The 11,715-nt window shown below is 47.0% G+C and overlaps 1 pseudogene; it reads right to left on the reverse strand.

Moving 5' to 3' along the window:
• Nucleotides 1–228: 228 nt before the first annotated feature.
• On the reverse strand, nt 229–8,994 carry LOC126506147 (voltage-dependent anion-selective channel protein 1-like; annotated as a pseudogene).
• Nucleotides 8,995–11,715: the final 2,721 nt, after the last annotated feature.

An 11,715-nucleotide genomic window follows, 5' to 3' on the forward strand; every position in this document is an offset into this window, starting at 1 on the left:
ACACTTAAACAGAATTACCACTGCACACAGGGTGTCTCTCCACAGCTCCTCATGGGCAGTCAGGGCGGCTTTCAGCCCGGGAGGACAGGGTTTCTAGCTGGTGCCTGGGGAAGTCTGCTATAGAACCACCCAGCCCCGTGTTCAATAGCTTGGACTTGGCGAGGGCTTAGACTTGTAAGTTCAGTGTCAGTAAGGACAGGGCCCTCCTGATAAACGCAGCGGTGGAGATCAGCGATGGTGAGAGCCATCTACAGGGCTGGCAGACCCTGTGCCCGGGCCCTCAGCACCGGACACTCCCAGCAGGCCATACTCTGACAACATTAACCGCTGCTACAGGACACGGTAGCCGAGGTGGGCAGAACGGAGAAGCATGTGGGGTAATGGGCAGAAATCTTCAGCCTTTACCAGTGCAAGTAGATGGCAGAGGTGGTGATGGAGGAGAAGGGAACGGGAGGTAAAAATGACTATATATGGTGTCTGTCTGTGAGCTGTGGGAATAAGAATGTCTCGGACACTGACCACCTAGCTTCCTGTTTCACCTCCGGCTCTTAGGTAGACAGACACATGCTTGATGTCAAGGAAGCCATGTTCAGAGTGTTCGAGAATGGTCTGTTTCTGACTTCGTGCTTGAGCAACAGGAAGAGCAGCCTCACGTGAAATCGGGGAGTTTGCTCCTCAGGCTCATCCTGGAGCCATCTGAATTTATGAAGCCCACATTCTAGCAGGAATGGGGTCTTGGAAAGGTCTAAGAAATTTGTCCAGCGCACACACAATGACACAGCAAGGGGTGAATGCAGTTCTAGCGCTAACCCATTGCTCCTTCTGCAACACACAGCGGCCTTGGGGAGCCCAAGACTACTAACAGACATGCCGACCAGGATCACAGCCCCACTCCCTGCTCAGCCCCTATCTGCTGCAGAGGCAAGCAGATGTTGAGCAAAATCTCAGCCATTAGGGGCTCAGGAACCATCCCTTCCTGAACCCCAAACCCTGCAACTGAGGAGCTGTTGACACCCTTGGGGATCCCCACCAAGTTCCTGAACTAAGGAGGTGGCTGGGTGTGAAGAAGGCAGATAATCGCTCAATGGAAGAGGAAGAGGTCACAACCCAGGAAGTGAGCCGGCTGTGTGAGCAATTCTGGCAGAAGCGCCGTGGCCGTAGCACTGGAAGGTTCATGCTCTTCACATTGGAATAAAAAGTTAAAATAAACAGATTGTCTGGAACGCTTCCAGTGCCCCCTCTCTGCCCGTGCTCCAGCTCCCAGGGCTTACAACCCTTGGTCCCAAATGTGATTTCCCGGTTAAGAGCTTGCAGAGACCAGGTGAGGTATGTGTTGCAGGGCCAGGCCATGATTGTGTCTCCCGAGCACCAGGAACGACATGATGATATTGGTTACTGCAGCTCCATGGGGAAATCAGGCTCTTTCTGAAAACATTTCAGTCATTTCCAAAGGAGAACCAGTCTCCCACAGAAACCCAGCCCGGCACAAGAAGGGAGCCTCCCGGGGTCCAGTCACAGGCGTCACGAATGAAGAGCAGTTGGGAAGAATCCTAAGAATGGGGTGGATGATGAAGGTCACGTGAGGAATTTTTTTAATGTTTCAATGTTTTGTTTTATTTTAAGTGATGTAAATTATAGTGTTTGAAGGTGGGAGTTAATTTCACAAAAAAAAGAGAGGAATTCATAATAAAAAAAAGAATTATGAAGCTGTAACAGGAGTCAGTTTAGATCCCTAGTGTCGTCAGGGTGTGACCACATTCACCTCCTCCAGCTCAGAGGAGGTCCCAGAAGCTATTTCATACTCTGGTGTAATGGCATAAAAAAAGAATAGGAAGGAAGGAAGGAAGGAAGGGAGGGAAGGAGGGAGGGAGGGAGGGAGGGAGGGAGGAAGGAAGGAAGGAAGGAAGGAAGGAAGGAAGGAAGGAAGGAAGGAAGGAAGGAAAGAGAGAGAAGGAAAGGAAGCCACACTACAACACAAGAAAGAATTAAGTCTCGAATGACCGGCTCCATCCTGCCCACTCTCTCTACCCTAAAATGGCACAAAAGAAATAGCTGATCTCACCCTGAAGATGACTCTTGGTGTAAAACAGCTAACTGAAGGATGCGGATAGGAACAGGGTGTGGAGATCTGTTTCAAAATATCCCTTTCACTTAGGTGTGCCCATGCTTCCCAGCAGTTAGGATTAGGACACCAAGGCTCGCTCAATGCTCAAGAAGCCATGGTTTCATCTGTGGACTCCACACAGATTTACAAAGGACCCACACATTCCCAGCTTTCCCTTACAGCCGAATGTCACTGGAGAGTCTCCTTCCCAACCCACATCTATGCTGGAATGGGATTTCTTCTTTACCTCTGACATGGCAACTCCTTCAAGTTGAAGCATCCTTGGCCTGGAGCTCTGCCATGATCTTTATCAATTCCCACATCCCCAACACAACATTAAAAGTCACTAAATTTTGAAAGCAGCGACGTTGCAGAATAGTTTAAAACTAACAGTTGTGCAATGTTCATTTATGCTTGGAATTCCAGGCCACACCAAGTTTGTGTTCTTGCCATCCTGCTTCAGGGCTGACAGAGTCAGTTAGGTGCCTGACTGTAGGGTCCGAATGTACCCTGATCGGATCAGGCTGAAGCAGCTCGTACTGGCTAAAAAGCATGCATGGGGTCAACCAGATACTAGGCTGCTGTTCTGAAGCAAGTGTTACGGTTTCCTGTTGTCCGGGCGAGAAGGACAGCAGTCCCCACCTTCTTGTTCACCTTTTGGTTAAAGGAGCCACCAAACCCTGTCCTGCTGTTCACATTCGTACGAAGCTGGAGTTCTCCCATCTTAGAGCCACCTGCAAAGCTGTTCTGGGCCACTCGGGATTTCGAGGTTTCAAACTTCATCTGGTAGCCAGCCAACCCTTAGAGCCCCAGCACCAGTGGACCCAGAGACGTCAAAGTTCACATACAGCCCAGGTTGATATGTTACCTCTTGTACCATGTCTTGATTTTGGTATTTCCCTCCAGGGCTAGGCCAGAAGGATGACTCAAAGGTCAGCTTCCGTCCACACGCACTCTGGTCCTCCAGTGACCTCAGAGCCCACGGTGCTGGCTGTAACACATCAGGCTGTACTCGGTTCACTATACTCAGTCTCCAGGCTCACTTTGGTGGGTTCTGTGCTGGATGAGCCTGAGCTGATGAATTCCAATCCATTCTCAGACTTTATTTCCAAATCAAGTTTTATTAAGCCAAATCCATAGCCCTTGATGAAGACATCCCTGACGGACTTGCCAAGAGCCACATGTGTGGGAAGCCTAGCTGTCTTCTCAGCTGCAGTGATGGGGGGGACCAGAGGCAGTAATGGTAGGGGCTGCAGTGAAAAGGATGGGCATGCCATAGATAATCTCAACACCAACGTGACGAAACACTGCCTTGCCCTTAGTGGCCCATTACATCGAAGCTACAGAGAATATCTGTAAAAATGTTGGGATCCATTTGTATCTTTCCATAGCTAAGTTTGTGCAGAAAGTATTTCCACATTGCCAGGCCATTGAGAGTCCACCCTGCTCTCTGTCCCGGGCTTTCACTGTATCCTCGCAATTGCTCCCAAATTGCTTGCAAAGTATTTTGGAAGTGATAGTTGAAATTCACTCAGCATTTCCTCTGTACTATGTGAGCATTTTATGATGTAACTTAATCTATCACAAATTTTATGACCATTTTTCCTATCTTATCAGCATCTATTGGAATAATAGAGTGGTGATTGATTTAAAAGTTACCATGTTATTGCAGATCCCCTGGGACAAGCATTGTTCTAAATTTCCATCCACGGACCAACTCTATGAAACACGGACTACCGTTCTGCACACGGCACAGTTGGCAAACGGTGCTTCTGCCGTTTGCCTCAGATGACACAGTTAACCGAGGTCAAAACTTAATCAGTTGAATCTCGGTGCCTACCATTTCGGTCTGTGTAGCATGCCCTCATGGTGTAGAAGTGTGCAGACAGAAAACGTTCAGTAACCCATCGACAGTGAGAACCCCATTCCCACAGGGGTGGCTCTGGTTTTCTTTGTTTTGTTTTCTCAGCTAAATCCTGTGGTTCCCCCCCCCTCCCCCCCCCCCCCCCCCCCCCCCCCCCCCCCCCCCCCGCCTCACACTTCCTTGGGTTGCTTTGCTAAAGAGTGTTACTTTTGCACCAAGATTCTACCACGAGGCTGACATGCTGGCTGCATTCTGAGCACACCCCCACCCCAGTTCTCCATGTGTACAAGAGATATCTTAACCCAAGGTTTTCCTTTCTAGGCACATCGGCAGATGGGGAAAGGAGTTTCAGAGTGAAATGAGGCTTTGAAAGGCGCTGTAACTACTGAAAATAAAATTGACACTTTCCATGCCAGGTCAAAAATTTTAATGCAAAGAAACAATTGCTTTCCAACCCCTTCATATTATTTTCTGATGTGTGCTGAAGGGAAACACAATTATTCCCTTCGGAGGCCCTGCTGCCATGGCCACCACCCTGAGTAGACTGAAATACCAAGTCCTCAAAAGCTACATTTGATTTCAGCTCACCAGGTCTGACTAAATCCAGATATTCATACTGGAAAAATCGTATTTCCTGTCTATTGTCCAAACTCCACATTCTCACCATCATTATATGTAGGTAAAAGAGAGAGGGCACAGAGTAGGAGGAGAGAGAGAGAGAGAGAGAGAGAGAGAGAGAGAGAGAGAGAGAGAGAGAGAGAGAAAAAGCGCTGAGAGAGGAGAAAGAGAAAATGAGAACAAGTCCCCATGATAGCTGTTCCTCCATCTACAATGGGATCACAGCCTCGTGAATTCATTTAAGTCAAAAGAGTCTTGTAACACTGTGCCTTAATCTACCAAGACTGACTTGATTTTAGGATGATGGCCTGTGGCGAACGAGATGTCAACACTCTCGATCACATGGTTGGGTGACCTGGGTCTGCACTCACTGCCGCTGCCCAGCGTCCTGAGGGAATACTAAATCACACATCACAAACCTAGAACAAAACCAAATGTTAAAACTTGAGCAACAGCTGTAGTGGCATTTCATTTGTATTTTAATAAATAAAGCGTGCCTGAGGATCAGAAAAGTAAAGCAGACACACTGCCCAGCCTTACAGACCAGGCAGCAATGGCACACACCTTTAATCCCAGTAGCCACACTAGCTTGCCACAGAAACTAGGCAATAGTGGTGCATGTCCCTAATCCCAGAACTAGAGAGGATTACAAAACAGGAGGAGACAGCTCTCAGTCTTATTCTGAGATTCCTGGAGGCAGGATCGCCATTTCGGACTGAGATAGAGGTAAGAGCCAATGGCTGGCTGTTTTGCTTTTCTGACCTTCAGAATGAACCCCAATTTCTTCCTCTGAATTTTTATTAATCGTGCTTCAAATAGCTTCAGTTGAACATGGGTCCTGTTTGTACTTCTGCAAAAGAAAACATGTAACCCAGTCCATCCCAGCCAGGACAATGTGTATCTGAAAAGTCCAGACGCTTCTCCCTAAATGGTAGAGTTACAGCCCATTCCCTGTGCACTTCTGGACAGCCAGTTCTGCAGGATTGTCTACAGCAAACTTTATATTTGAATCACATGTGGGACTCACACAGCTGCATTACATTGTAAATACACACACACATATATATATATATGTATATACTTGTGTTCCTTTCTGGTTTAGGATGTCCTAAGGGTAGAGATCAATGTCTCAAGTGACTGCATCCTGCAGGGCCTGGAGGCTTTGTACACAGGAGATTTGAAATGTGTGTTCAACAACTGAGAGGAATTTGCTACTTGAAATTGGACATAGCTGGAGGAAACCCCCCAAATAATATGAATTTACACAAGATAGGTGGGGGTATTTCTCTCATATCAAAAAAATATATTCCATGGAATGATTATTCTGTGCTAATTTTTAAAAAGTGAAACCAGCTATACTGGCTCAGGCGCATAGTCACAGTGAAACCAGCTATACTGGCTCATGTGTGTAATCTCAGTGCTCAGGCATCCAAACCAGGCTGTTATTATTGAAGCGCTAACACGATTGTATAGTTTCTGTTTTGCCTGTATACCTATATGTCTATAAGGGATGTTTGTATATATGTGGAGGTCTGAGGTGAACATCTAGTGTCTTCTGCCATCATTTTCCAACTAAGTTATTTGAGGCTCACCTAAATAAGTACTCCAGCTAGCTAGTTAGTTCCAGGGACAACCCTCATCCTGTGTCCTACTTGTAAGCAGAGGCTTCCATGTCCACCAACATTTACATGGGTAACTAAAGATACGCAGTTCAATCCTTAGACCCAAGCAACAAACACATGATCCACCGAACCATCTCGCTTAGCCCCCAAATGCATCTGCTTTTGAGGATAGGTTCCTTCTGCTTTAATGGAACAGATTGCATTTTGTACCTTCTTCTATTAAATTTCAGCATTTCTCCATTTATTTATTTGTTTGTGTGCTCTTAACCACCACTGAGTTATCTTTTCAGCCCCAACTGCTGCTACATTCTTAGTGGCAATATGCATATGTGTGTACCTGTGTGTGCATGCACACATGTGTGTTTATGCGAGCAGGCATGTGTGTGTGTGCATGAGAGTGTGTGTGCGTGCGTGTGTATTTGCTGCACATGTGTGGCAAAGACATTAAGGACAACCTCAGATATTGTTCATGAGAACCTTATACTTTTGACTTGACCGTGTTCTGTTCTGATTGGTTTGAAACGTCACCAAGTGGGCCTTGAGAGCTGACCAGCAAGCTCGAGGGATCCCCATTCAGGTCCACCTCTTACCACCACTATGATTATAAATTTGCACCTCTGTGTCTGGCTATTTATGTAAGTTTGCGGGGTGCGGGGAGGTTGAACTCACTTGCAAGGCAAACACTTGGCAAACTAAACCACCTCCCTAGCCTCTTAGTGACATTTTAAGTAAAGTTATGCCACGAAAGAGGTCAGGCTGAAGGTTTAAAGAGAAAATAGAGAACACGACAGGACAGAGTCGTGCCAGAAGATGGGGAGTGCTTCCCCCAGCACCAATGCATCATCGCGTGCAAGTCTGAATGAATTCCTCCTGGCACGGTGCATAAATTCCTCAGCTCCCCCAGTCACGCTGCCCTCCCAGAAGATCCAAAGAGAAAGCTTTTGAGGAAGCCTGAGAAACAGCAATACAAGGAAAGGAATGGACTCTCTACTCCATGTTTGTCTCTCTAGAAGCCTTCCAGAAATAATACGCAATGAAGAAATGGCTCTGGGGTGGGGTTTAAGGAGAGTAATGGCCTTAAAATAGCTTGCAAGACTACCAATAAATGGACGTTATTCAGAGCAACCAACTCCTACAACTGTAGGCCACATAAGCAGGCGTGTAAGCCTGTAAGCTGGGATCTCCTCCCAGAACAAAGTAATTTTGTAAAACTGCCATTGAGGACAGAAAAGCCTGACCATCTGTGATGGTTTGCCCACTCAGACGTCTCCAAAGAAAGCATGAGTGATGAGGCCACTCACCAGTCACGTGATCCGCTCCAGAGAAGGGCCTGGTAACTCTTGCAGCCAGCTGGCTCCTTGATCTGCCTCAGGCTGGTGTCTTCTCTGACCAGTGGGTTCTCTCCAGAGCTTCCTTGAGATTGCTCGAAGCAACGGGCCTCCACTGCTCAACCTGCCCCCCACATAAATAAATGTAATATTTTTTTCTCATTGCTTCTGCTCACTCCTATCACACAGATGACCAGGTTTCATTGATCCCATTTTACAGCTGAAAACATACTTAGAGGTTTTGACTGATTTATCCATGTGGCTGAGTCATGTCTTGAATCCAGGCTTACTGGCTTTAGCGCACCCATCCTTTCAGAACCCATATCTGCGGTCACCGACTCCAGCAAGGAAGAAAGGGCAGCCGTGTGGAGATGGTGAGGGAGGCCAAAGGATGGTGGAACCAACTCTGGAACCCCGTTTCAGAGCTCTGGCGTCTCTGAATGGATTTATTATTTATTATTCTTGGAATTCACCCACATCAGTCTCCCTTGTTCACTGCTCGACCTTATGAAAAGAAAAAAAATTATTTTTGACTGTGTTTGCAAGTTTTACATAACTTTCGATGTCTTTTAGGCAGATTCTTCTGATTGTGAACTGGACGTGACCTGAAAAACTGGCAGAAAGTAATGCAGATGCTGGTGGTGACGGCAACAACACCCAGGTCTTCCCTGGGATTAGGGTTTCCTTTGAAACTGAGGAACAGACTAAGAATATCGGAAGATGAATGTTAAATATCTACCACAAGATGAAAGAATTCCTTACTCCGTGATTGATGGGAGCCTGAGGAATGGACGCCATGTGTTGAGACGGGGCAGAAAGCGTGAGTACAAAGGTATCATGCAAACAAAGAACGCCATGTCCACGTGGGAGAGCGCCCAGGGTCCAGGACGTGTGGTTCTGGGCACCTTCCGCTAACACAGGCACCTGAATCTGGGGTTTGTATCGGAAATGCTCTCCGTGGTTAGGTCATTGTTTACATAGCTGCGGAGGGTGGCTTTGTGTGGCTATCCTGAGCGAGCCTGCGCAACTGAAGAAAACATGCACACAAACTTCCAGCGTTCCCGAGACATATCCAAATAAACACGACGGGACTGCAGCAAGGACGGAGCGCAGGGTCACAGGGAGGGAAGCAGGTGCGGTGTGAGATTCCGTAGGCCAGAAACTCGCCCTCTCCCGGAGAAGGGAAACGGCCAGGAGGTCCAGGGAAACTGGACTTGAACCTGGAAGAAAGAGGTGTAACTTCTAAATGCCCAACAGGAGCAGCTACCTGTGTGGCTCACAGGCGGCCCTGAAAGGAAACTGGAGGAGGATATCCGTGCAGGCAGACAGGAAGCCGCCGTGCTCACTGAGCTGATTCACACCTGTGGCTGATGAATGTGAGAGGGTGCGAGCTTTCAAGAAAATGACTGATTCCTTTAATAACGCCATAACTGCAATAATGGTGAAACGGACCGTCATCCCATAGTAACAACCCCTCCGATCTAGTTCATTCTTCCGATATTGAAAGTCCCTCCCAGGTTGAGAATGAGCTTGACTCCTGACCAGGCATCTCCAATTGTACGAGTGATTAAACCACTTAATCCCTTCTCAGGATAGTTTCTTCAAGCGAACGAAAAACGGTAATTAACCCTATCTAGTTCAGAAAAATGTTAAAGAAACAAATTAAATTATTTCTAATTTATTTTTGTTTCGTTTTTATTTCACTGTGTACATTGCTGTGCCCCAGACTTCCTTCCCTCTCTCCTGTTTCTTCTAACTTCGCACTGATCCTTTCTTCCCGTTTTCTGGCCTGCATTTAGCTTTAAAACATAACCGACCTTTGCAGCAAGTCACAGACAGTCGCAAACCTGCTTTGTCCTGAGAGACTCTGGCTCTGAGCTGTGAGTCCTAAGGCCTGTCCAGTCTCAGACCTATGCACAGGAAGCAGAGCTTCTTCCCTCTGTCCCGCTCACATGGCCAGTCGACAGTGTATGATAACTGTCAAGCCCGTCTCTTTCGGTTTGACAGTACTCTGTTCCAACTGAAAATCGCCTACTGCTGCATAAGGTACCATCAAACCTGAGAAGAGTGGGAGGAATTATGGTTTCATGGGGTCACTTTCAAAGACAGACATCTCTCCTTCTGTATTCCTTTCTTTTCAGATAACCCAGGAGTAATGAGATTTCCCAGGAATAAGCTAAGCTAACCTCCACGTCTTGGTCATGGCTGTTAAAAGATGTGTCTGCCACAGATAAGCAACTCACCCATGCCGTGTTATACTCATTGCCTGGCGAAGGTGCAAGTCGAATCGTCTCAAACCCCCTTCTTCCCCTTCATAATTGGAGGAAGTAAGCCGTGTCTGAGGAGCCACACGAAACACCATTAAATGAATCTAAATAAACAATATCTCCTCAAACGACCTGGTATTTCCCACAGTCGGTGCACTGTAAAGAGACAGGGGCGTCAACAAGCAAGGCGCACAGACGTGCACTCGGCACAGCTGCCTCTGCTGCCGGAGAAGAGGAGGAGCCCTTGCCGTTCCTGCTCTCAGCTAGGAAAGAGCACGTGAAGCCACAGCCCCGCATGTCCGCAGCAAACCTTGTCATTCGCGGGGCACACACATAAAGACAATGAGTGGGACCTTTGAAAGAAATGGCAGACTAAAGCAGGAGCCAATGAAAGCTTGTAAGGACTGTGGGTTGCTTTGGAAGAATGGACAGGAAGTAACTTTTAAATTACACTGCTTTATTACTCGAATAATTCCATTTTCCTGGCAAGACTGAGCTGAACTAATGCCCTTTGGATTCCTTAAAACAAATGCCTGTAGAGTCCTCGTTGGGCAGAGTGGTCAGGATATAATAAAAGGATGCTTAAATTTCTCATAAGCCAAATCCAAGCCACTGCCTATGTTTTATAAATAATTAGAACAGGATACTTTGGCTGGTCAGGTGGGGTGTCTGGCTGATTTTGTGCTACAATAGCAGAGCTGAGTAGCTGGTGTGGACACTCTACGGCATGCAAAACCTAAAATATTTGCAGTATGGTCTTTTGTAGGAGTTTGTCCACTCCCAGTCTACAGGAAAAGGGAGGTACGTATAGAGGAGCTTCTAGTGCTGCTTAGTAAGGGTGAGTGGGGCGTTTGCGCTGTTGTGGGGTAACAGAGGAGGACACTGTGATGGTTTGAATGTCTTAATCCAAACTACTGCTGACAGTAAGAGGCGGGATCTTTTTCCCCTTTTCCTCCATGCTGATGGCAAAGGCGTCCCGACCACCACTGCCGTTCCATACTATTAAGACCTTGTGCCTGGGAACCTCCTATTATACTTAAAAATAAAAGTGACAATTCTGTATAAATATTGCTGATAGAATGCGCCTCTAGCCGGCTGAGCATTTCAGCAAGCATCTTCATCACTTCATGCCCCACTACCTGACTGCTCGTTTTACCAGCTCGCTAAGCTGCCCGTGGTCCCCCAGCTTCTTTCCCAGTCTCTGCTTCCCTTGCAGCTTTCAGAATAAGTACCACATGGGACAGCCAGTGTCCTGTGAGTCCTCACTAGTATTTGGGCCGCCTGCTCTGTCACACACAGATTTCACATCTGAGTCACCTCGGTATGTGTGAATACATAGACCAGAGTTACCATACGGTGCAGCCTGCACCATTATCCTTTCAGCCCTGTGTTAGCTCAGGTTAGCTCAGGTTAGGATTACCATCATCGCTCCTCAGAATTAGTTCCCATTGGCTCCCCCTTTGAGGCAGGCTATAAACATTCAAAGTTTTGTTTTGTTTCTACAGTGCTGGGAACAGAAATCTAGACTTTTCTGCATGTTTCACAAGCATCCAACAGCTGAGCTCCATCCCCAGCAAAATTAGAAATGTTAGTTTTTAGTTTTTTAAAAGCAGGATTCTGGCCAGGCGGTGGTGGCACATGCTTTTAATCCCGGCACTCAGAAGGCAGAGGCAAGCAGATCTTTGTGAGTTCGAGGCCAGCCTGGTATACAAGATCTAGTTCCAAGACAGGCTCCAAAGCTACAGAGGAAGCCCTGTTTTGAAAAAACAGAAAACAAAACAAACAAAAAAAAAAAACAAACAAAGCAGGATTCTGGTAGTACTTCTTCCTTCTAAGAGTTCCAACGACCCCTACAGCATCCCTGTAAAAAAAGCAAAGGACAGTGTGTCTTCTGCTGTCTGTTAAAAAGCTG

The sequence above is a fragment of the Alexandromys fortis genome, unplaced genomic scaffold (genome assembly GCF_014885135.2).
Source record: "Alexandromys fortis isolate MF-2015 unplaced genomic scaffold, M_Fortis_MF-2015_v1.1 scaffold_68, whole genome shotgun sequence".
NCBI lineage: Eukaryota > Metazoa > Chordata > Mammalia > Rodentia > Cricetidae > Alexandromys > Alexandromys fortis.